Source organism: Hyla sarda, chromosome 6, assembly GCF_029499605.1.
Source record: "Hyla sarda isolate aHylSar1 chromosome 6, aHylSar1.hap1, whole genome shotgun sequence".
Classification (NCBI taxonomy): domain Eukaryota; kingdom Metazoa; phylum Chordata; class Amphibia; order Anura; family Hylidae; genus Hyla; species Hyla sarda.
The window spans coordinates 218,122,584-218,146,892 of NC_079194.1; the positions used below are offsets into that span (position 1 = coordinate 218,122,584).

A 24,309-nucleotide genomic window follows, 5' to 3' on the forward strand; every position below is an offset into this window, starting at 1 on the left:
CCCTCCCCAAATTAAGAAAACAAATTCCCTGTCTCTGATTCAGTATCACAGGCCCTGACTGCAGCACGATGTCCGCCGACGCAGACACAGAGCAGCTACACCACAGACTCCACAGGATTCACATTTAAAGGGGTACTCCGGTGGAAAACTTTTTTTTTTTTTTTTAAATCAACTGGTGCCAGAAAGTTAAACAGGTTTGTATATTGCTTCTATTAAATTTTTTTTAATCCTTCCAGTACTTATTAGCTACAGAGGAAATTGTTTTCTTTTTGGAACACAGAGCTCTCTGCTGACATAATGACCACAGTGCTCTCTGCTGACATCTCTGTCCATTTTAAGAACTGTCAAGAGTAGGAGAAAATCCCCATAGAAAACATATGCTGCTCTGGACAGTTTCTAAAATGGACAGCAGAGGTCAGCAGAGAGCACTGTGGTCATGATGTCAGCAGAGAGCTCTGTGTTCCAAAAAGAAAACAATTTCCTCTGTAGCATTCAGCAGCTAATAAGTACTGGAAGGATTAAGATTTTTTAATAGAAGTCATTTGCAAATCTGTTAAACTTTCTGGCACCGGTTGATTTAAAAAAATTTTTTTTTTATGTTTTCCATCGGAGTACCCCTTTAATGCAGGATGAATGTATCATGTCACCGACAGACATCTTTATTTTAAAGAATTTACAATAAAGGGTAAAGGACGTCACGCCGCCTCCACCTCCAGCCTGCGCTTCGCTCTTTCTGCCAGATGATGTTCTTGCTCATATTGCTTCATTCTCTGCACATATCTGGAGATAGAAGAAAAACAAAAAAAAGACAAAACAAAAACAAAAGTGTTATACAGTAAATTCCATTTATCAGACACAAAATTGTGATAAAAAAAAAAAATACAAGATCAATGGTTGATAGAGACATACAGAAAACTGCTGTAAAACAAAGACATATCAGGCAGACGCCATTGTATAAGTCAGTGTTTCCCAACCAGTGTGCCTCCAGCTGTTGCAAAACTACAACTCCCAGCATGCCCCGACAGCCAACGGCTGTAGTTTTGCAACAGCTGGAGACACCCTGGCTGGGAAACACTGTCCTACCTGCTGTGAAAAGGATCATGCCTGTAGAGGCCGATAGCTTCCGAAAATTATTAAGAAGGTTTCCATTCACTGTCTGCAAGAAGAGTTATTGAACATGGTAAGAAACTGAATAAAAAAAGTAGCAGAGCTTTTTATTCTACATTAATACAAGCAGTGTTATCCAAACAGTGTGCCTCCAGCTGTTGCAAAACTACAACTCCCAACATGCCTGGACAGCCAACGGCTGTAGTTTTGCAACAGCTGGAGACACCCTGCCTGGGAAACACTGTCCTGCCTGCTGTGAAAAGGATCATGCCTGTAGAGGCCGATAGATTCCGAAGATTATTAAGAAGGTTTCCATTCACTGTCTGCAAGAAGAGATATTGAACATGGTAAGAAACTGAATAAAAATAAAAAAAAAGTGGCAGAGCTTTTTATTCTACATTAATACAAGCAGTGTTATCCAAACAGTGTGCCTCCAGCTGTTGCAAAACTACAACTCCTAGCATGCCCGGACAGCCAACGGCTGTAGTTTTGCAACAGCTGGAGACACCCTGCCTGGGAAACACTGTCCTACCTGCTGTGAAAAGGATCATGACTGTAGAGGCCGATAGCTTCCGAAAATTATTAAGAAGGTTTCCATTCACTGCCTGCAAGTATACATACACTGTCTGTGACTGTACAGCAATCATACATCCAATCCATTATTAATGGATTGGATGTATGATTGCTGTACAGTCACAGTGTATGTATAATGGACGTATGATTGCTGTACAGTGTATGTATAATGGAGCCTCCAATCCAAAAAAAAGCCTCCAATCCAAAAAAAAAGTTTTAATAAAGTTTTTCATTTTGTTTGTATTGATGTTTATGAGTGTAGGTATGTTTATGTTTGTGTGCATGCAAGCAAGAGTGTGTGTGTGTGTATATATATCACACACACGCGTGCGCTGCGTGAGTTTGTGCTTTAGGGTGCACACCCTAATGCAATAGGCTGCGCACGCCTATGAATGGAGCCAACTACTTCTGGCTCTATTCGTTGTGTGCGTGCTAGAGCTACGTCTCTGCTCTTGTCAGAAGTGCTGAGTGTAGGTACTGATGGCCTTAAGATAGGTCAGTTTTTTGGGCATTTTACATTGATGGCCTATCAGAAGGAATACCGGTGTAAATAAGCATGGGGCTAGCTAGCCATGAAAATTCCAGGCATACAATTTTTTCTATATAGCTTTGGAGTGTCGAGACACAAGCCTTTTTCTTACCATGCAAAGAAAACTCAAAAGCCTAGGGGGCATCCTCCAGCATGGCAAGATCCCAGGTAAGTCTAGCCAATGCCAGTCAAACAGTGTAGTGAGCGTTAATAAAAAGGACATGGGCTGTACTACCTTTGCCATCCTGAGGAATTCCCCCTGGGCTTTTGAGTCTCATTTGCATAATAACAAACCCCTCTTTTTCAGGCCACCTCCTGCAGCCGCTGTTCAGAAAAGCCAAAGCTGGGAAGTTGTGCAAATTTCAGAACTCCCATTAACTTTGAAGGCAAATGGCGTAGGTCCGCGTTCTATGCTGTTTACGTAACTGCCAGAGGTTTTTCCAGTGTGTGATTTATGCTCAGGTACCTCATCTATTTAATAGGGTGCTACTTTCTGCGTGCACATTGTCGCGCATTTTTGAAAAAAAATTGTGCAATGTATAAAAAAATAAAAAGTTGCCGCTTATTACAACCAACACCATACAACTACTTCGACAATCATTAAATATATTGTCCCAGGTTTATCAAACTGTAAGAGAAAAAGTGGTTGCTGTGGGAAAATCCCTCCACTTTTTCTCTCACACAGTTTGATAAATCTGGGGCATTATTTATATGTAACTAAATGGATTGGTTCTATCCCATAGGGAAAAAAAAAATACATAACAGATTAAAAGTTTTTTTAAAGATTAAACACAATGCATCAATGCATGTGAACAATATTTACAATAGTGGAAACAAATATTGCCTTTATTACAGACATACTGCAATGCATTCATCTTACAAGTGACCAGAACTCACAGTATGTGCACTGTGGCCAGTGTAAAGCATTACTGTTATTAAAAGCCACTTTTTTCATGTTGATGATGTTGATGGCAACTGGTTTCACGCCTGAGACCCGATGTGATTGTAAGTAATTAGGTGGGGATGTAGCCTGCATAAGACTTCTGTACAGAGAAATGGTTGGATCTCTCCTATTGCCCAGGCACCCACCATTCTAAAGGGGTACTTTGGAGAAAGAAAAAAAAACATTGGGGCAGATTTATCAAAACCTGTCCAGAGGAACAGTTGCCCATAGCAACCAATCAGATCGCTTCTTTCATTTTGCAGAGGCCTTGTTAAAAATGAAAGAAGCAAGTTGATTGGTTGATATGGGCAACTTTTCCTCTGGACAGGTTTTGTTAAATCTCCCTCATTGTTTTTAAATCTGTTGGTGACAGCCAGTTATACAGATTTGCAAATTACTTCTAGTACTAATCAACTGCTCTAGGTTCTGGAAAAAACTGTAGTCTTTCCAGTCAGACACTGTGCTCCCTACTGCCACCTCTGTCCCTGTCAGCAACTGTCCAGAGCATGAGAAAATCCCCCATAGCAATCCTCTCAGGCTGTGGACAGTAGCTACAGGGGTTGCAAAGGTAGCAGTTACGACCAGGCCCCTGACCGTGGGGGGCACAAGGGTCCTCCGCCACACTAGGTTAATTACTTTCTTGTACTCACTGTGACATCCAGGGCCACATTACGGGAACCAGCCCTACAAGTGTACCAGAGGCAGGAGCTGATGGCTCCTGAGTCCCGTCCACTGCCACTCCTGAATTGCTCTGTGGAATACAGGAGTGATAGAGGTCAGGATTCTGGGGACAGCAGCCAACTCTGTCCCTACTGCTACTCCTCCTGTCAGATATCTTACTATCTCTATTGCCCCTGCCGCTCCTTTCAGATGCCTTACTGCCCCTACTGCTTACTCACTTGTAAGATTTCTCACTGTCCCTCTTGTCAGATGCATCACTGTCCCTCACAATCATTGATGCCCTCTTCCTATAAGCTGCTTTAAAGGGGTACTCCGGTGCTTAGACATCTTATCCCCTATCCAAAGGATAGGGGATAAGATGCCTGATCGCGGGAGTCCCGCCGCTGGGGACCCCCGTGATCTTGCACGCAGCACCCCGTTTGTAATCAGTCCCCGGAGCGTGTACGCTCCGGGACTGATTACCGGCAACCACAGGGCGGGCGGTGTGTGACATCACGCCCCCACCCCCGTGTGATGTCACGCTCCGCCCCTCAATGCAAGCCTACGGAATATTTTTACATTTTTATTTTATTTCTATTCTATTATTCTTCCTTTTTATTTTATTTATTTACTAGCGGAGTACCCGGCGTTGCCTGATTTTTCCTTCCTAATCCTTGTTGGGAAGGAAAATAAACAAAGGAGGAAGCTTTTGACTTAATATCCCGTCCTCATATATTGGTCTACGTTTAAGCTCAAGAGAGAGCGAAACGCGTCAGATTACCGCAGTCCTGTGATGTCTGTTTCCTTGCTATGGCATGAATAAAAGAGATCTTATAGTGCATACCTGGTGCCGGACAATCCTTCCTGTCCTCATATATTGTTTTCATATCCCGACCTCCTATCCCGTCCTCCTATCCCGACCTCCTATCCCGTCCTCCTATCCCGACCTCCTATCCCGTCCTATCACGACCTCCTATCTCGCCCTCCTATCCCGTCCTCCTATCACGACCTCCTATCCCGACCTCCTATCCCGTCCTCCTATCTCGACCTCCTATGCCGTCTTCCTATCCCGTCCTCCTATCCCGTCCTCCTATCCCGACCTCCTATCTCGACCTCCTATCTCGACCTCCTATCCCGACCTCCCATCCCGTACTCCTATCCCGGCCTCCTATCTTGTCCTCCTATCCCGACCCGTAATATGTGTACCAGGTATTGAAATATTTCCAGCCGTACGGAAGTTAGGTGGGAACATACATTTTCCATTGATTTGCATGGGACTTTAAACAAAAACCCTGACCCTCACAAATGGGGGTAGTTAAGGGTTAAATTAACCATCGTATATTTTAAGTGGACATATAAGTAACATGTGACCAAGTATTATGGAAATATCTCCAGCCGTTTGGAAGTTATGCAGTAACATATATTTCCCATAGACTTGTATGGGACTTTAAACATAAACCCCGCCCCTGGCAAATGGGAGTGAGTAAGGGTTAAATCACCTATCCTATGTTTGTTGTAGACATATAAGTAACATGTGGCCAAGTTTCATGTTATTATCTTTAGCTGTTTGGACGTGATGCTGGAACATACATACATACATACACACACACGTTGAGTTTTATATATATATATATTTTACTCACCTATAGGGACATTTATCAATGTTTGCTTATGTATTCCTTTTTTTAGTAATTTTTTCTTTACTTTTTTTTTGCTTATGTGTGACGTATTTATCAACTGGTTTCAGCCTGTTGATAATTTTCTTTCACGTAAGCAATTTCTTCTTTTATACTTTGGTAGTAGCTTTTTCTGCTCCATGTTTGAGCTGGAGTAAATGTAGTAAATTTTTAAGCATGTTGCGACTTTTTTTTCGCGCAGTTGCGACTGTCGCAGTTGATAAATACCTAACTACCCGTAGTCCATTTTAAAATTATTACTTCGTAGTTACGTTTTTGAAAACTTGCTTTTCTCGCTTTCCAGTCAAAATGTTGCACGAAAAATCGCGTAGTCGCAGGTGCGACATTTTTAGTAAAGAAAAATTAACTAAATCGCTTGATAAATGCCTGTCCTAGTGTCTAAAACCGCACTCAAATCGCACCTAGTGTGTGAATGGTTACTTATTCTAAACAACTTTACTTACATTTTTTTTTCCCTATCTAAAGTATGTTCTGTTCCTTATTTGTCCATTATATGATTCTATCCATGTTTCTTTGGATGATTCATGCCATATTTTTAATGAGTAACCACATTTTCTAACTCCCAGCTGATTAATCAGAGTTGCCTACATAAACCTAGTGCCTGAAACCGCACCCAAATTGCACCTAGTGTGTGAATGGTGATTTACGGTATTAATATTTTTATTTATTTTCCCATCCAAAGTATGTTCTGTACATTATTTGTCCATTATATGATTCTATCCATGTTTTTCATCTCTGGATGATCCATGCCATATTTTGAATGAGTAACCAGATCTCCTAACTCCCAGCTGATTAATCAGAGCTGCCTATATAAATGACCTGTTATCTGAGTATACCATTCTAAAGCCACTGAGGAAGGGGTTCGTACACACTTGTCCATGCCCCGAAACGCGTTTGGCCTCCCTACCCTGTCTGAACAAGGTGCTAAGGAAGGACTATTTATTTAGGAACTTTACCTGGATTACTGTCTGACCACTATTAGATTGACAAACTACCTCCATCTGTGTACCCTGCCAGGTACTATTCCAGTTGCCTCCATCTGTGTACCCTGCCAGGAACTATTCCAGCTGCCTCCATCTGTGTACCCTGCCAGGAACTATTCCAGCTGCCTCCATCTGTGTACCCTGCCAGGAACTATTCCAGCTGCCTCCATCTGTGTACCCTGCCAGGTACTATTTCATATACCACCGCATACCACTATGTGTGCCTCCATCTGTGTACCCTGACAGGTACTACTTTGCATACCACCGTGTCTCCAGCACTTCAAAATCACTGGAGCTCTGCGGCTGCCGGCCACAGCAGAAACAGCTGACTGAGTGGCGTCAGACGCCGCTTTCTCCATCTACACGTGCCCAGTCTGGAGCACCTTGGCTGCATACTGTTCCGGCAGAGTCGCAATACTATTTACTGTATACCGGTGCATTGCCATAGAATGAAATTTGCCATAGAATGAAATGCTTCGCCTCCATCACATCCTATTGGCTCACACTTGTCACATGACATATTTAACCGTCACCCATCGACACGCACAGCAGTCTCAGTTTGGCTATCTCCTCTCCCTGTGATAGCTGAAGCTGCACGGAGCTCACATGGGCTCTGTGGCCCGATTCAATCCTGTGGGAGATCCTCTCCCTGTGATAGCCAAACTGAGACTGCTGTGCGCGTCGATGCGTGACGGTTAAATATGACAACACAACTGAGGGATAAACCCTCAGACTAATATCCCCAAACTAAGATACCCCCACTATTTCTTATGTTATAACTTTATTAGGCTCCATAGAGCATAAAACCCATTGTGTGCAAACAAATTAAAATCACAGAGTGTGTCCGATACTGTGCTACTGCACTATTATTATAATGTCTGGAGTAGCATCACTCCCCCTATTTATATATGACACGCTGTATCTTTTGCTGTATCATACAGCGTGTCATATATAAATAGTTTGGGGATATTAGTCTGAGGGTTTATCCCTCAGTTGTGTTGTCATATTTACCCCGGAACCTCTGGGAGATTGTGTTTTTTTGCAATTTGAATGACGGTTAAATATGTCACGTGACAAGTGTGAGCCAATAGGATGTGATGGATGCGGAGCATTTCATTCTATGGCAAAGTTCATTCTATGGCAATGCACCGGCAACTTTTACATACATCGGCAGAGCCTTTACAGAGTGGTGGACGACGATTATTCAAGGAGCGGTGAGCGGTACATAGTAACATCATTTATTCAGATACCGCATTATTGAATATGAACTATTATTGAATGTGAATTGCAGTCAATCACTATTGCAGTTATATATATATTCAGAAGTGTCCTTCCATGCACACTGGACATTTTTCTTGTATCTTACAGGTTTCCCTTTTTCTATAGATTGTCCATTTATTATAAATTATATTTTTTATGTTATTTTATATTATATCACACGGCCCTGTGAGAAACTTTATGTGTAAAAGTTATTTATAATAAATGTATGCATCTTTCCAAACATCCATTGTACAACCTTTTTGGCTGAGGTTTTAGCTGAAATTTATGAATGTTTGCACCAGGTCCCATGAGCCTTTAGCTACAACTTCCTGTGAAGCATACAGCAGCTATGTACTAGAAAACTTGAGATTTTTAAATAGAAATAATTTTTTAATTTGTATAACTTGCTGTGTCACCAGTAGTTTTGAATAGTTTTTCTTAGGCAGGCTTCAGCAATCAAGCCCAGATAGGATAGACCAACGTGTAAAAAAAAAATCCCCCGTTCCACAATAAAACCGTAAATAATCCCCCTTTTCCCATTTATAAAATAAAACATTGTAAAAATGTCTTTGGTATCACTGTGTGTGAGAAATTGTCCAAACTATTATTAATTATTACATTCCTGAACCCTTCCCCGGATTCAGCCCTTAGGGTGCCTAAGGAGCACTTCGGAATAAGACCATAGAGTGCCTGTGGTGCCCTCCCCTTGAGTCAGCCCATAGGGGGCCTGTGGCGGCATTCACCAGCAAACAGTGAACTTAGGTGTTCCTAAAATATCCCTCTTACATTCCTATCATGTGTGTGCAGAGAAGAAGGAACGAACGGCTACTCACCCTAATCCATGGTGTCTTTATTCAGAACATCAGGTGCATATAACAGACAGGCACGTTCACAGCAGGAGCGACATTTTGCGAAACGTCGCTCCTGCTGTGAACGTGCCTGTCTGTCACATGCACCTGATGTTCTGAATAAAGACACCGTGGATTTGAGTGAGTAGCCGTTCGTTCCATCTTCTCTGCACAGATCTATTCAGTTACTGCATTCTTGGAACTGAGCACCACTCGTACGGACTTTCCTTCAGTTGCGGTAGCAGTGCACTTACTAAAGGGGTTACAGGTGCATCTTGGCCAGGACCTAGGTGGTAGTGCCGACTTGATTTTTTATTTTTATTTTTTGCTGGACTATCGTGTGTACCTGGAGAAGGATCTCTGTTTGACTCTCTAAGTCATGAGCAGCATAAACGTGACTTACATAAACATTTCTAGTACCACAAGTCCCAGCATTACACCTGGGTTGTGACACTTAATCTTCCAAATATTAAACCTCAGCTACCCCTAGCACATGATCATGCAAATCTGCCATGACTGCCATACAACACCCTACTCTCACAAAATATAAAGTATAGACTCTGAAGAGATGATGGAGAAGATAAATCTCTTACCGTTAGCTGGCATCTTGCCCGCATAGAGTGCAGTCACAGGACCTAGGACATTTGTGTTAGACTTGTTTTCTGACTAGTACTTAACTTTGCAAAATTTAAAATGAACATCTACCCCTTGCACATGATCACAGACATCTGCCATGACTGCCATACATCAAACAACTCTCACAATTCTCACTCAAGCAATAAATATAGGATACCCTGTAGTCAGATATGATAGGGATGAGAACCGTTTTCACCTTGTCCATAGACTGCAGTCACTTGCTCCAGGACTTGTGTGTTTTTATCATGGCCAATACTTTGTGTTTCAGAAATAAAACCACAGCTACCCCTTAGTGCATGATCACATATATCTGCCATGACTAGGAGTGCACTGACAAAAAATAAATAATCAAGACTAGTTCAGTTTTGACATTCATGGTCTTCAGGAAGAAGGTGGCGTTATATAACAAGCCTAACATAAAATAGATAGTGAACTATTAATAGGGGGGGAGTGAGGGTGAGAAGAACAAGGGGAAGGGGGAAGCGAGGGTGAGAAGAACAAAGGGGAGGGGAAGCGAGGGTGAAAAGAACAAAGGGGAGGGGGAGCGAGGGTGAGAAGAATAAGAGGGTGAGAAGAACAAGGGGGAGGGGGAGAAGAACAAGGGGGAGGAGGGAGCGAGGGGGAGAAGAACAGAGGGGGAGGGGGGGAATGATGGTGAGAAGAACAAAGGGGGAGCAAGGGGGAGAAGAACAGGAGGGTAAGAAGAACAAGGGGGAGGGGGAGAGAGGGGGAGAAGAACAAGGGAGGTGGGGGGGAGCGAGGGGGAGAAGAACAAGGGGAGGGGGGGAAGAGGGTAAGAAGAACAAGGGGGAGGGGGGCAAGGGTGAGAAGAACAAGGGGGAGGAGTGGGGCGAGGGGGAGAAGAACAAGGGGGAGGAGCGGGGCGAGGGGGAGAAGAACAAGGGGGAAGGAGCGGGGCAAGGATGAGAAGAACAAGGAGTGAGGAGGGGGATGAGGGTGAGAAGAACAAGGGGTGAGGAGGGGGATGAGGGTGAGAAGAACAAGGGGGGAGGAGGGGGATGAGGGTAAGAAGAAAAAGGGGGGAGGGGAAGCAAGGGTGAGAAGAACAAGGGGGAGGGTGAAAAGAACAAGGGGGAGGGGGCCGAGGGGGAGAAGAACAAGAGGGTGAGAAGAACAAGAGGGTGAGAAGAACAAGGGGAAGGGGCAGCAATGGTGAGAAGAACAAGGAGGGGGGAGTGAGTGGGGGAGCGGGGGTGAGAAGAACAAGGTGGAGGGGGGAGCGAGGGTGAGAAGAGAAGAACAAGGTGGAAGGGGGAGCGAGGGTGAGAAGAACAAGGGGGAGGGGGCGAGGGGGAGAAGAACAAGAGGGGAGGGGGGGCAAGGGAAGGAAAAACAAGGAGGGAGTGGGGGCGAGGGTGAGAAGAACAAGAGGGGGAGGAGCGAGGCGAGGGGGAGAAGAACAAGGGGAGGAGGGGGATGAGGGTGAGAAGAACAAGGGGGGAGGAGGGGGATGAGGGTGAGAAGAACAAGGGGGTAGGGGGGCAAGGGTGAGAAGAACAAGAGGGTGAGAAGAACAAGGGAGGAGGGGGAGCGAGGGTGAGAAGAACAAGGGAGTAGCGAGGGTGAAAAGAACAAGGGGGAGGGTGAGAAGAACAAGGGGGAGGGGGGAGCAAGGGTGAGAAGAACAAAGGGGGAGCTAGGGTGAGAAGAACAAGGGGAGAGGGGGAGCAAGGGTTAGAAGAACAAGAGGGTCAGAAGAACAAGGGGAGGGGGGAGTGAGAGGGAGAAGAACAAGGGGGAGGGGGAGCGAGGGGGAGATGAACAAGGGGAGAGGGGGAGTGAGGAGGAGATGAACAAGGGGAGAGGGGGAGTGAGGGGGAGAAGAACAAGAGGGTCAGAAGAACAAGGGGAGGGGGGAGCAAGGGTTAGAAGAATAAGGGGGGGGAGCGAGGGTGTGAAGAACAAGGGGAAAGCGAGGGTGAGAAGAACAAGGTGGAGGGAGGAGCAAGGGGGAGAAGAACAAGAATAAGGGGGAGGGGGGAGCGAGGGTGTGAAGAACAAGGGGGGAGGGGGGAGCAAGGGTGAGAAGAACAAGGGAGAAGGGGGGAGCGAGGGTGAGAAGAACAAGGGGGAAGGGGGGAGCGAGGGGGAGAAGAACAAGGGGGAGGGGGGAGCGAGGGGGAGAAGAACAAGAGGGTGAGAAGAACAAAGGGGAGGGGGAGCGAGGGTGAGAACAACAAGGGGGAGGGTCGAGCGAGGGTGAGAAGAACAAGGGGGAAGGGGGGGAGCGCGGGGGAGAAGAACAAGGGGGGAGCAAGGGTGAGAAGATCAAGGGGGAGGGGGGAGCGAGGGGTAGAAGAACAAGTGGGGAGGAGGGGGATGAGGGTGAGAAGAAAAAGGGGGAGGGGGAGAAGAAAAAGGGGGGGGGGGAGGGTGAGAAGAAAAAGGTTGAGGGGGGTGAGGGTGATAAGAACAAGGGGGGAGGGGAAGCGAGGTTGAGAAGGACAAGGGGGATGGGTGAAAAGAACAAGGGGGGGGAGGGGGGAGTAGAACAAGTGTGGAGCTAGGGTGAGAAGAACAAACGGGGGAGTGAGGGTGAGAAGAACAAGGGGGGAGGGGGAGCGAGGGTGAAAATAACAAGGGGGAGGGAGGGGGAGCGAGGGGGAGAAAACAAGGAGGGAGGGGGGAGTGATGGTGAGAAGAACAAAGGGGGAGCAAGGGGGAGAAGAACAAGAGGGTCAGAAGAACAAGGGGGAGAGGGAGAAGAACAAGTGGGGGGGGGAGGGAGCGAGGGGGAGAAGAACAAGGGGGGGAGGTGAGGGTGAGAAGAACAAGGAGGGAGGGGGGAGTGATGGTGAGAAGAACAAAGGGGGAGCAAGGGAAAGAAGAACAGGAGGGTAAGAAGAACAAGGGGAGGGGGAGAGAGGGTGAGAAGAACAAGGGAGGAGGAGCGGGGCGGGGGGTGAGAAGAATAAGGGGTGAGGAGGGGGATGAGGGTGAGAAGAACAAGGGGGAGGAGGGGGATGAGGGTGAGAAGAAAAAGGGTGAGGGGGATGAGGGTGAGAAGAACAAGGGGGTCAGAAGAACAAGGGGAGGGGGGGAGCGAGAGAGCGAAGAACAAGGGGGAGCGAGGGTGAGACGAACGAGGGGGAGAAGAACAAGAGGGTCAGAAGAACAAGGGGAGGGGGGAGCGAGGGTGAAAAGTATAAGAGGGAGGGAGGAGTGAGGGTATGAAGAACAAGGGGGGAAGGGGGAGCGAGGGTGAGAAGAACAAGGGGGAGCGAGGGTGAGAAGAACAAGGTGGAGGGGGGGAACGAGGGGGAGAAGAACAAGGTGGAGGGGGGAGCGAGGGGGAGAGGAACAAGGGGGGAGCAAGGGTGAGAAGAACAAGGGGGAGGGGGGGAGCGAGGGGAGAAGAAAAAGGGGGAGGGGGAGCGAGGGGAGAAGAAAAAGGGGGGAGGAGGGGGATGAGGGTGAGAAGAAAAAGGGTGAGGGGGGTGAGGGTGAGAAGAACAAGGGTGGAGGGGAAGCGAGGGTGAGAAGAACAAGGGGGAGGGTGAAAAGAATAAGGGGGAGGGGGGCTGAGGGGGAGAAGAACAAGAGGGTGAGAAGAACAAGGGAGGAGCAAGGGTGAGATGAACAAGGGGGAGGGGCAGCAATGGTGAGAAGAACAATGGGGGGAGCGAGAGGGAGAAGAACAAGAGGGAGCGAGGGTGAGAAGAACAAGGTGGAGGGGGGGAGCGAGGGTGAGAAGAACAAGGGGGAGGGGGCGAGGGTGAGAAGAACAAGGGGGAGGGGGGGCAAGGGTAAGAAAAACAAGGAGGGAGTGGGGGTGAGGGTGAGAAAAAAAAGGGGGGGAGGAGCGGGGCGAGGGTGAGAAGAACAAGGGGGGAGGAGGGGGATGAGGGTGAGAAGAACAAGGGGGGAGGAGGGTGAGAAGAACAAGGGTGAGAAGAACAAGGGGGGAGGGGGCGAGGGTGAGAAGAACAAGGGGGAGCGGGGCGAAGGTAAGAAGAACAAGGGGGAGGGGGGCGAGGGGGAGAAGAACAAAGGGGTAGGAGCAGGGCGAGGGTGAGAAGAACAAGGGGTAGGGGGAGCGAGGGGGAGAAGAACAAGGGGGAGGGGGCGAGGGTGAGAAGAACAAGGGGGAGGGGGAGCGAGGGTGAAAAAAATAAGAGGGAGGGAGGAGCGAGGGTGTGAAGAACAAGGGGGGAAGGGGGAGCGTGGGTGAGAAGAACAAGGGGGAGCGAGGGTGAGAAGAACAAGGTGGAGCGAGGGTGAGAAGAACAAGGTGGAGGGGGGAGCGAGGGGGAGAAGAACAAGGGGGGAGCAAGGGTGAGAAGAACAAGGGGGAGGGGGGAGCGAGGGGAGAAGAACAAGGGGGGAGGAGGGGGATGAGGGTGAGAAGAAAAAGGGTGAGGGGGGGTTAGGGTGAGAAGGCAAGGGGGAGGGGAAGCGAGGGTGAGAAGAACAAGGGGGAGGGTGAAAAGAACAAGGGGGAGGGGGCTGAGGGGGAGAAGAACAAGAGGGTGAGAAGAACAAGGGAGGAGCAAGGGTGAGACGAACAAGGGGGAGGGGCAGCAATGGTGAGAAGAACAATGAGGGGGGAGCGAGAGGGAGAAGAACAAGGGGGAGCGAGGGTGAGAAGAACAAGGTGGAGGGGGGGAGCGAGGGTGAGAAGAAAAAGGGGGAGGGGGGAGGGGGAGAAGAACAAGGGGGAGGGGGGGCGAGGGTAAGAAAAACAAGGAGGGAGTGGCTGTGAGAAGAACAAGGGGGGAGGAGCGGGGCGAGGGTGAGAAGAACAAGGGGGAGGAGGGGGATGAGGGTGAGAAGAACAAGGGGGGAGGAGGGTGAGAAGAACAAGGGTGAGAAGAACAAGGGGGGCGAGGGTAAGAAGAACAAGGGGGAGGGGGGCGAGGGTGAGAAGAACAAAGGGGTAGGAGCAGGGCGAGGGTGAGAAGAACAAGGGGGAGGAGCGGGGGCAAGGGGGAGAAGAACAAGGGGGAGGAGGGGGATGAGGGGGAGAAGAACAAGGGGTAGGGGGAGCGAGGGGGAGAAGAACAAGGAGGGAGATGACGGTGAGAAGAACAAGGGGTAGGGTCTGCGAGGGTGAGAAGAACAAGGGGGGGGAGCGATGGTGAGAAGAACAAGGGGGGAGGGTAAGAAGAACAAGGATGGAGGGTCGAGGGCGAGAAGAACAAGGATGGGGGGGCGAGGGAAGGTGTAGACTTAGGGGTGTGGTGAGGGGGCAGAGGACCATGGAGAGGACTTTGGGATCTGGGGAGGGGACAAAGGAGCCTGGAGAGGGGTCTGGGGAGGGGGCAGAGGACTGTTGAGAGGTTCTGAGGAGGGGGGCAGACTAGCCTGGAGAAGACTCTGGGTTCTGGGGAGGGTGGCAGAGGAGCCTGGAAAGGACTCTGGGTTCTGGGAAGGCAGGCAGAGGAGCCTGGAGAGAACTCTGGGGTCTATGTAGGGGGGCAGAGGAGCCTGGAGAGAACTCTGGGGAGGGGGGACAGAGGAGCCTGGAGAGGACTCTGGAGTCTGGGGAGGGGGCAGAGGACAATGGAGAGGACTTAGGGGTCGAGGGGGTGGAACAGAGGAGTCCGGAGGAGAAGGACACAGGGATTTGGGAGAGGACAGTGCAGGGTGGGATTTAGCTGAAGACGAAACAATGTGAGACAATATCATTATGGGCACAGTGTGTGGCAGTATTATATTCAGAAGAGCTTCGTAGAAGGAGAAAAAACGAGTTTGCTGAGGCGCACATAGCTATGGTATATGTTACAACCACGGACACCGTGGTAAAATAAAAATTTTTTACCCAGACGAAGCTTTTCGAGAGCCACCTGCTCTCTTTTTCAAGTCATACATGGCAATACCTATTATGTATAGGTTTATGTATAGGATGGGGCTTTTTTTTTTGGAGGTGATTATAGGGTTTTATTGGGAAAAGGTGATTTTTTTTATTTTATTTGGGACAGTATCATACCATAACAATATCTAATTTATTTAGGGGGGGTAGTATTTAATCCTTTGAGGTGGGCGCAGTATCATACTATGACAGTATCTAATTCATTAAGGGGGGCACAGTATTTAACCCCTAAGGATGCAGGGATTTTTCATTTTTGTACTTTCGTTTTTTTCCGCCTCTCCTTCAAAAAATCATAACACTTTCAATTTTCCACTCACAGACCTTTTGCCACCTAGAGTCCTTGTTTTTTTTTTAAGACATCAATTTTACTTTGTAATATCACTCATTTAATAACAAAATTTATGGGGAAACAAAAAAAATATTTGTGGGCAAAAACATTTTGGCAAAATTGAAAAATTGTATGTTGTATGTTTTGTGGGCTTCTGTTTCTACACAGTGCATTTTTTGGTATAAGTGACACCTTATCTTTATTCTGTAGGTCTATGCGATTACAAAAATACCTAAGTTATATAGGTTTTATTTTATTTTAATACTTTAAAAAAATTATAACTTTTTGAATGAAAATGAGTACGGTAAATAATGTTTAAAGTTGTCCTCTTCTGACACCCCTCCATTCATGTTTATGGGAGGAGGCATGATGGCTACATACTAGCCATCACACCCTCTCCCATAAACATGAATGGAGGGGGGGTGGTGTGACATCACGAACGCGCTGCCGTTCCGGAGATTGCGGGGGTCCCCATTAGCGGGACCCCCGCGATCAGACATCTTATCTCCTATCTTTTGCACCTCGCCAGGGGCACAAGGAGCACTAGGTACGCCTCTGCCTACAAGGGCAACTCTCTCTGGGGTTCCCTACCAGCTTGGGGCATCTGTGATTTGGGAAACTACCTTAAGGACCCTGTCTACCTACAAGAGTGACCTAACTTCCTATTGGGCGGGACTTACTGACTCTTACCCAACCCACTTGTCTACCCACCATAGGCGTGCGCAGCCTATTGCATTAGGGTGTGCACCCTAAAGCACAAACTCACTCTGCGCACGCGTGTGTGTGTATTAGGGATCGACCAATATCGTTTTTTAGGGCCGATACCGATACCGATAATCATTGCAGGTTAGGGCCGATAGCCGATAACTTATACCGATATTCCGGTATAAGTTATCGGCTATTTAACCCCCTGCGACACCGCTACAGATCATTGATTTAAAGCGGGCGCTTTAAATCAATGATCTGCAGTGGCTTTTGCGGGGCCATAGGCCGCCGCCGCCACCACCCGCTTCTCTCCCCTTACCTGTCAGGGTGGTCCGGGCCATCCATCCATCGTTCCTGTAGCATCCGGGGGCGTTCCGGGTGGAGGGTGGTCCAGTCCGGGCTGTCCTTCTTCTCCCACGGTCTTCTTCTCCACTCCGGTGGAGGGTGGGGGAGGGGCCCGACCGGTATAGCGGTATGGGAAAAAATCCATACCGGTATACCACCTAGCATCACGGTGGGGGGTGCGGTGGGTCGGCAGTGCGGTGCGGCGGGTCAAGGGGGTGGCGGGTCGCGGTGCGGTGGGGCATTATCGGCTTATCGGCAAGATATTTGCCGATACCGATAATGCCCAAAATCGTGATTATCGGCCGATAATATCGGCCATACCGTTAATCGGTCGATCCCTAGTGTGTATACATACATATACACACACACACACACTCCTGCTTGCATAGTGTAGGAGGATTGGATCCAGGGCCAGTTTTAGGCTTAGCATGGCCCTGGGCAAAATCAGAAGTGGGGTCCCAAATGTCGTAATAGTGCACTAATCAGATTACCACATTTTTGGTCACTTCAAATACCATAAAAAATATCTAAAAAGCAAAAAAAAATAAAAAATGGTACCGATAAAAACTACAAATCACAGCGCTAAAAATGACCCTCATACATCCCCATATACAGAAAAATAAAGTGCTATAGGGATCAGAATAGTACAATTTTATATTTTTGTATTCACATTAGGTTGGCAGCATAGTTCCCCCACATTAGGTTGGCAGTATAAATCTCCCACATTAGGATGGAAATATATTTCCCCCACATTAGGTTGGCAGTATAGTTCCCCCACATTAGGTTAGCAGTACAGTTCCTCCACATTAGGTGCAGTACAGTTCCCCCACATTAGGTTGGCAGTATAGTTCCCCCACATTAGGTTGGCAGTATAGTTCCCCCACATTAGGTTAGTAGTACAGTTCCCCCACATTAGGTGCAGTATAGTTCCCCCACATTAGGTGCAGTATAGTTCCCCCACATTAGGTGCAGTATAGTTCCCCCACATTAGGTGCAGTATAGTTCCCCCACATTAGGTGCAGTATAGTTCCCCCACATTAGGTGCAGTACAGTTCCCCCACATTAGGTGCAGTACAGTTCCCCCACATTAGGTGCAGTACAGTTCCCCCACATTAGGTGCAGTATAGCTCCCCCAAATTAGGTGCAGTATAGTTCCCCACATTAGGTACAGTATAGTTCCCCCACATTAGGTACAGTATAGTTCCCCCACATTAGGTACAGTATAGTTCCCCCACATTAGGTTGGCAGTATAGTTCCTCCACATTAGGTTGGCAGTATAGTTCCTCCACATTAGGTTGGCAGTATAGTTCCCCCACATTAGGTACAGTATAGTTCCTCCACATTAGGTGCAGTACAGTTCCCCCACATTAGGTGCAGTACAGTTCCCCTACATTAGGTGCAGTACAGTTTCCCCACATTAGGTGCAGTATAGTTCCCCCACATTAGGTGCAGTATAGTTAGAATTGTAGGGAGGAGGACAAGTCTAGAATTTACCATGAGGCTTACGGGACTAATTCTACCCCTGATCTTATATTTGCCAAGGGGTTCAATGGGCGGAGCCAAAGGGTTGTCAAAATTAGGTTTTGCCTAGAGTGTCAAAAATCCATGCACCAGCCCTGACTAGACCTCCCACTTGTGTGTATGTTTGCTGGTGTTTATAGGGAGGCATTTGATGTGGATTTGAAAAAAAATTGTAAGTTGAATGGTAAAACTCATGTTTGTTCTTTACTTGGCAAACAGAAGAACGCTTTTACTATAAGATGGGGGCACAGAGGGGGGAATATTCCAAATAGAATTTTTTTTTTCACCAGATTGGTTGAAAAAGTGATGCGGCACCCAGCAAGCTTGGAGCAGCATGCAGGTTGTAGTTTTGGGTCTGCAGCTGACCCAAAACTAGGACTCCCAGCATGTTACACCATAATCTAAATTGTACTCCTATATAGATGTGTGGAGTTGTAGTTTTGGTCATCATAGATTGTATCAGGGCATGCTGGGAATTGTAGTTGGTAAATGCACCTCCCAGCATTGCATTCCTTCAAGGAATGCAATGCTGGGATTTTCAGTTACCAACTACAATTCCTAGCATGCCCTGATACAATATATGGTGACCAAAACTACAACTCCCATTATGTTGCACTATACTATAATATAGGTTATATGGTGCTACATGCTGGGGGGAGCTGTAGTTTCGGTTCAGCTGCCGAGATATAGGCTGGAATCTGGATCACGGAAATTTCTTGATCCAGATTCCAGCCTATATCTCTGCAGCTGAACCGAAACTACAGCTCCCCCCAGCATGTAGCACCATATAACCTATATTATAGTATAGTGCAACATAATGGGAGTTGTAGTTTTGGGTCAGCTGCAAAACATAAGCTGCATCAGGGCATGCTGGGCATTACAAATAGTAACTGCAACTCCCAGCATGCCCTGATACAATCTTGGTCTGCTCTGCAGCTTTCCCAAAATTAATGCATTGCTTCCCCAGGACTCAGGAGTATAGTGCAACATAATGGGAGTTGTGGTTTTGGGTCAGCTACAAAACCATAGACTGTATCAGGCTGATACAGCCTATGGTTTTGCCGCTGACCCAAAACTAATTTTGGGACAGCTGCAGAGCAGACCGAGATTGTGTCAGGGCATGCTGGGAGTTGCAGTTAATACTAACTGTAATGCCCAGCATACCCTGATACTATCAGGGCATGCTGGGCGTTACAGTAGTAACTGCAACTCAATACAGAAATGTAGGTGCACTACTGTGGTAGATGTATACAATGACATTGGCTAATCCCTCAACACTGATGTTAAAATTGAGACATTCGCCAGTGTATCCTTATATTAAGGACACACCAGAGCCCGCACACCAACGCCAAGGTTTCTCAGATGGCACGGGACCTAACGCTAACCTACCTGTGCGTAATAAGCAAAAACCAGGGGCCAGTGGGCAATTACAGCAGCACTAGGTCGACATGTAGCCTGCTCCCAGTTCCCTCCAGCGTGACTAAGCACACATACAATGGAAGGGGGGAGAGAGGCTACAAGCCCCACCCAAGTTGGCTGATATAGGTGCATGGCCTCACAGGTGCAACCCTAATGCTGCCTGGAAAATGTTCAAGGCGCATTAACATATGGAGTTTACACACCTCCACGTATAAATTTACAAACAACAACAAAAAAAACGTGGTCTCAAATGGCTGGAGATGCTCAACCCCAAATGCAGTTGTGCATATATACTGGGGGAGCAGATCCTGCCCTTGTAGTCCGTTGCTAGGGGCGATCCCCAGCATAAAAATGCATACAATGGAGGATGCCTGCAGTGGACTACAAGTGCCACAATAGAATCCTACACCAGATAAACGGTGTGGATGTGTAACAATTAGAATACAATACAGAAATGTAGGTGCACTACTGTGGTAGATGTATACAATGACATTGGCTAATCCCTCAACACTGATGTTAAAATTGAGACATTCGCCAGTGTATCCTTATATTAAGGACACACCAGAGCCCGCACACCAACGCCAAGGTTTCTCAGATGGCACGGGACCTAACGCTAACCTACCTGTGCGTAATAAGCAAAAACCAGGGGCCAGTGGGCAATTACAGCAGCACTAGGTCGACATGTAGCCTGCTCCCAGTTCCCTCCAGCGTGACTAAGCACACATACAATGGAAGGGGGGAGAGAGGCTACAAGCCCCACCCAAGTTGGCTGATATAGGTGCATGGCCTCACAGGTGCAACCCTAATGCTGCCTGGAAAATGTTCAAGGCGCATTAACATATGGAGTTTACACACCTCCACGTATAAATTTACAAACAACAACAAAAAAAACGTGGTCTCAAATGGCTGGAGATGCTCAACCCCAAATGCAGTTGTGCATATATACTGGGGGAGCAGATCCTGCCCTTGTAGTCCGTTGCTAGGGGCGATCCCCAGCATAAAAATGCATACAATGGAGGATGCCTGCAGTGGACTACAAGTGCCACAATAGAATCCTACACCAGATAAACGGTGTGGATGTGTAACAATTAGAATACAATACAGAAATGTAGGTGCACTACTGTGGTAGATGTATACAATGACATTGGCTAATCCCTCAACACTGATGTTAAAATTGAGACATTCGCCAGTGTATCCTTATATTAAGGACACACCAGAGCCCGCACACCAACGCCAAGGTTTCTCAGATGGCACGGGACCTAACGCTAACCTACCTGTGCGTAATAAGCAAAAACCAGGGGCCAGTGGGCAATTACAGCAGCACTAGGTCGACATGTAGCCTGCTCCCAGTTCCCTCCAGCGTGACTAAGCACACATACAATGGAAGGGGGGAGAGAGGCTACAAGCCCCACCCAAGTTGGCTGATATAGGTGCATGGCCTCACAGGTGCAACCCTAATGCTGCCTGGAAAATGTTCAAGGCGCATTAACGTATAAATTTTTTTTTGTTGTTGTTTGTAAATTTATACGTGGAGGTGTGTAAACTCCATATGTTAATGCGCCTTGAACATTTTCCAGGCAGCATTAGGGTTGCACCTGTGAGGCCATGCACCTATATCAGCCAACTTGGGTGGGGCTTGTAGCCTCTCTCCCCCCTTCCATTGTATGTGTGCTTAGTCACGCTGGAGGGAACTGGGAGCAGGCTACATGTCGACCTAGTGCTGCTGTAATTGCCCACTGGCCCCTGGTTTTTGCTTATTACGCACAGGTAGGTTAGCGTTAGGTCCCGTGCCATCTGAGAAACCTTGGCGTTGGTGTGCGGGCTCTGGTGTGTCCTTAATATAAGGATACACTGGCGAATGTCTCAATTTTAACATCAGTGTTGAGGGATTAGCCAATGTCATTGTATACATCTACCACAGTAGTGCACCTACATTTCTGTATTGTATTCTAATTGTTACACATCCACACCGTTTATCTGGTGTAGGATTCTATTGTGGCACTTGTAGTCCACTGCAGGCATCCTCCATTGTATGCATTTTTATGCTGGGGATCGCCCCTAGCAACGGACTACAAGGGCAGGATCTGCTCCCCCAGTATATATGCACAACTGCATTTGGGGTTGAGCATCTCCAGCCATTTGAGACCACGTTTTTTTTTGTTGTTGTTAGTAACTGCAACTCCCAGCATGCAACTCCCAGAATGCCCTGACCACACCACACATGCCCAGGCTCACAGCTCAGGACTACATCCCCATCATGTATGATTGTGACTGTCTATTAAATGTAGCCTACATATAATAGACAATCACACATGATGGGGATGTAGTCCTTAGCTGTGAGCCTACATATAATAGACAATCACAATCATACATGATGGGGATGTAGTCCTGAGATGTGAGCCTACATAATGTAGGCTCACAGTTCAGGACTACTTCCCCATCATGTATGGCAGCAGGCCAGCAGCCACTTACCGGCACTTGCTGCTGCAGGCCTCTCTCTCCTTAGCTGCCCTCTCCAGCAGCCCAGACTCCAGAGCTGGGGGCCCGGGCTTCTCCTGTCCTTGCCCTGGCAGCGGGCCTCTCCTGTGCGGGCTCTCCAGAAACAGTGCGCGCGTGCGTCATGACGTCATGTGCAGCCGTGCGCACTGACGCCTGACCCATCAGCCCCCGCGCTCTTAAAGCGGCCCCGGGCCGCATGTAAGGTCAGTCAGTGTAGGGATAATGTGTGTAGTAGTGGTTGCGGCGCCGAGCGGGGGGTGGTGTGTAGGTGGGGGGTCGGGCTGGTGATGTCGGCGAAAAAAAAAAAAAAAAAGAGTCCTGCAGCAGCGGGCCGCGGTGATTAGGGTGTGCCTGTGCACACCCGGCACACCCCGTGCGCACGCCTATGCTACCCACTTTAGTATGTGGGACACCAAGGGGGCATTCTTACGGTTTGGGGAATTATAGGTCTTGAAAAAGTGCAGAGCCTGAAATGTTTTTTTCCATCAGTTTCTGCAAAGAGGAGTCATAGCTGTAAGAAATCATGATGGTCTGGGCTGGATGGAGAAGAAAAAGGAATGTGAACGATATCACCTGATGTAACTGTATGTAATCCCTTATATGGTCTGTAGTCGTAATGATCGTGGTTGTTGTCAGTCTTTTCCCTGTATAGGACGTCCTCCTAAACTCAGATGACAGACTGACGTTATTGCTGTTAAATAGGTATTTCTATTCTACATGTGCGGCCGTGATGAGGGTGTGGTTAGGGGTGTGGCTGAGGGCATGATTAGAGGGAGTGGCTTGTCCCTCTTTGCTCTCAGCAAAAGTTGGGAGGTATACATACTGTACCCATCTCCCACTATCTCATAGTTGATTGCCGCGTCTAAAGTGAAACTGAAACGCTGCCGGTGAGCTAAGGGGACTGTTCGGGATCGCCACGGTGAAATTGCGGCGTCACGAACAGCTGTAGGACACAAGGAGGGTCCCCTTACCTGCCTCCTGGTGTCTGATCGACAAATGACTGCTCAGTGCCTGAGATCCAGGCATGAGTAGTCAAGCGGCAGAATCATTGATCAATGGTTTCCTATGAGAAACCATTGATCAATATAAAAGATCAGTTAGTGCAGTGTTATAGTCCCCTATGGGAGCTATAACACTGCAAAAAAAAGGGGAAAAAAATGAATAAAGATCATTTAACCCCTTCCCTAATAAAAGTTTGAATCACCCCCCCCCCCCCTTTTACTATTAAAAAAAACCAAACAGTGTAAATAAAAATAAACATATGTGGTATCGACGCATGCGGAAATGTCCGATTTATAAAAATATATCATTAATTAAACCGCACGGTCAATGGCGTACGCGCAAAAAAGTTCCAAAGTCCAAAATAGTGTATTTTGTGGTCACTTTTTATATCATGAAAAAAATGTATAAAAAGCAATCAAAAAGTCTGATCAAAACAAAAATGGTACCACTAATAACTTTAGATCATGGCACAAAAAATGAGCCCTCAAACCGCCCCGTATGCTGAAAAATAAAAAGTTATAGGGGTCAGAAGATGACAATTTTAAAACTTTACATTTTCCTGCATGTACGGTAGTTATGATTTTTTCCAGAAGTACGAAAAAATCAAACCTATATAAGTTGGGTATCATTTTAACCGTATGAACCTACAGAATAAAGATAAGGTGTCATTTTTACGAAAAATGTACTGCATAGAAACGGAAGCCCCCAAAATTACAAAATGGCGTTTTTTCTTCAATTTTGTTGCACAATTATTTTTTCTCCGTTTTTCCGTAGATTTTTGGGTAAAAATGACTGGTGTCATTACAAAGTAGAATTGGTGGCGCAAAAAAATAAGCCATCATATGGATTTTTAGGTGTAAAATTAAAAGGGTTATGATTTTTAAAAGGTAAGGAGGAAAAAACGAAAGTGCAAAAACTGAAACGCTCAGTCCTTAAGGGGTTAAAGGCCCCCTCATTGCCCCCATTTTTTATTATAGGCCCCCTCTGTGCTACCATTATATTTTTTGTCCCCCTCTGTGCCACTATTCATAATTAAAGGCCCCTTTGTGCCCCCATTTAAAATTATAGACCTCCTCTGTGCCCCATTCATAATTATAGACCTCCTCTGTGCCCCATTCATAATTATAGGCCCCCTCTGTGTCCACATTCATAATTATAGTCCCCCTGTGCCCCCATTAGTTGGTGTGGGCCCCACAGACATACTGCCTCCAGCCACCTCCCGGCAGCCTACAAGGATTTAAAGTGGTTGCGCGCCCATGGCAGAATGACCAGGACATCCCTGTGTCCTGAAAACATCTTTTGGGGCACAAGGATGTCCCGGTTATACTGGCAGTGCCAGCGGGTGGCATGCGATGTGAGTCACTGCGTCTGACCCCCACTGGGAGCCCAGGCCCCTTACAAAGGTACCGCCTGTACCCCCC

General features: G+C 47.3%; 1 protein-coding gene and 1 long non-coding RNA gene across 6 annotated transcripts in view; one reads left to right on the top strand and one right to left on the bottom strand.

Annotated features, from left to right (window-relative positions):
• LOC130276714 (dipeptidase 2-like) overlaps positions 1-24,309 on the top strand; it is an 82,357-nt gene that overhangs the window by 279 nt on the left and 57,769 nt on the right. The window lies entirely within an intron of this gene.
• LOC130276717 (uncharacterized) overlaps positions 569-24,309 on the bottom strand; it is a 25,190-nt gene continuing 1,449 nt past the window's right edge. For all 3 annotated transcript variants that reach the window (XR_008845227.1, XR_008845225.1, XR_008845226.1), the window contains exons 2-4: positions 9,194-9,235; positions 1,084-1,156; positions 569-780 (exon numbers count right to left, since the gene is read on the bottom strand). This is a non-coding gene — a long non-coding RNA (uncharacterized LOC130276717). The remainder of the gene's footprint in view (positions 781-1,083; positions 1,157-9,193; positions 9,236-24,309) is intronic.